Source organism: Tenrec ecaudatus, chromosome 11 (assembly GCF_050624435.1).
Source record: "Tenrec ecaudatus isolate mTenEca1 chromosome 11, mTenEca1.hap1, whole genome shotgun sequence".
NCBI lineage: Eukaryota > Metazoa > Chordata > Mammalia > Afrosoricida > Tenrecidae > Tenrec > Tenrec ecaudatus.
In genome coordinates, this window is record NC_134540.1 from 100617664 (window position 1) to 100619371 (window position 1708).

At 33.8% G+C, this 1708-nt stretch overlaps 1 non-coding gene across 1 annotated transcript; it reads right to left on the minus strand.

Annotated features, from left to right (window-relative positions):
* Positions 1-878: 878 nt before the first annotated feature.
* LOC142462005 (small nucleolar RNA SNORA13) lies at positions 879-1013 on the minus strand. The gene has a single exon (XR_012787155.1). It is a non-coding gene; the product is annotated as a small nucleolar RNA SNORA13 (small nucleolar RNA).
* Positions 1014-1708: the final 695 nt, after the last annotated feature.

Genomic DNA, 1708 nt, shown 5'->3' on the forward strand with positions numbered 1-1708 from the left:
ATTGAGCTTCTCCATCATCTGTTCCCACAGGTGTAATCAATTTGATTTCTGTGCATTCTATCTGCAGAAGTCTTTGTGCATAGATACTTTTTGTGTTGTTAAAAAGTGGTATCCAGCTTTATTTCTATCACCAAACTAACATTTTCCAACTACTGTGCCTTCTTCTTTGTTTCCAACGTTTGTATGATAATCACTAATAATTATAAATACATTTGATTGCATGTTTGACTGATTTCTGACAGAAAACATTAGTAATAGAATTCAATTTCTACATCACTAGCTTTAGTGATTGGGGCATAAATTTGAAGAATCATCATATTGACTTGATTCCCTTATATGTGAATAGAATAAATATAATGTGATTCTATCACAGACAGCATATACTTCAAGATAGATCTTGAAATATCCTTTCTGACAATGAACGCAGTGCCATTCCTCCTGTATCCTCCTGTATCTGTCATCCCTGCATCATAAACTATGCTATTTTCTGGTTCAAAATCACCAATATCAGTCCATTTCCATTCACTAATGCCTAGAATATCAATCTTTATCCATTCCATTTAATTTTTGATGACTTCCAATTTTTCTAGAGTCACACTTTGTATATTGCAAGTCCCAACAATTAATAAATGTTTCGAAGCATTTCTTCTCATCATGAGTTCTGCCCCATCCACAAAAGAAGGTCCCAAAGGAAGGCTCTCCTCCACCCACATCATTCTGATCAACTCTACTTTGCGAAGGCAGAACTTCCTCGGTCATATTTTGATTACTTCCTGGGGGGCTCATCTTCTGCCATTCTCTCTCACAGTGTTCTGATAATATGTAATGTAGTCAATGTTTTCCCTATTCACTCCCTAATTTTAATACTTCATTTTTTTAACTGTTCCTTATGCAGCTCCGACGCCAAACACACCGAGTTCAAAAGCAGAACACAGCTGCCAGGGGGTTTAATTTTTGCCTTTTTTGACACCACGTTCACTAGTGTCTGAAAGCAAAGGGGCAATACAAAGGCCAGTGCATTTTTATTTTCATGGAATATATCTCTAACTCCAATTTAACTATAAAAAGCTTTCATCTTGTTGAAATCGTTCGCTACAAGTTTTATGACACAAGGATTGAGCAGTTCATAGATAAACTCTCTTGTAGAATCTTGTATACATTGAGCAAAGAATAAATGCATTGGAATTAATCGAGGAACGAGTGAATAAATGGATAGCCCTAGTTTATTTTCTCATATATTTTCTTTGCTATGAAGAAAACGAATCATCTATTACACAGCCTAGACAATTTCAAACACATTTCTTAGACTTTCGTATAACATTTTTTATTTTAAGACATTTGTAAATTCAATTATTTTATTAGCCTCTATAAATGCCTATTATTATTTAATATGAATGTACCATCAACCCAGAATTGCATTACTGTTCTTGTTCTCATGCATTATTCACCTAATGCCCAAGGAATTATCTCTATCATCTCCAACTTCCACTGCAATAAACTAGCTTGCTTTAACTACCTTCATTGTGTTTTACTGGTTAGCTTAAATACCTTTATTATATTTTGAAACCACTTTAAGTTCAAGTTCCATTATCTATTTTGTTGTAAAATTTTGGGGAAAAAAGTTTTCAACAAATAAATCTGCTTATTCAAGTGTATTTACTATCTCTTCTCAAAATCTCACTACTTTTCACCTACCAAACCTGCTAGA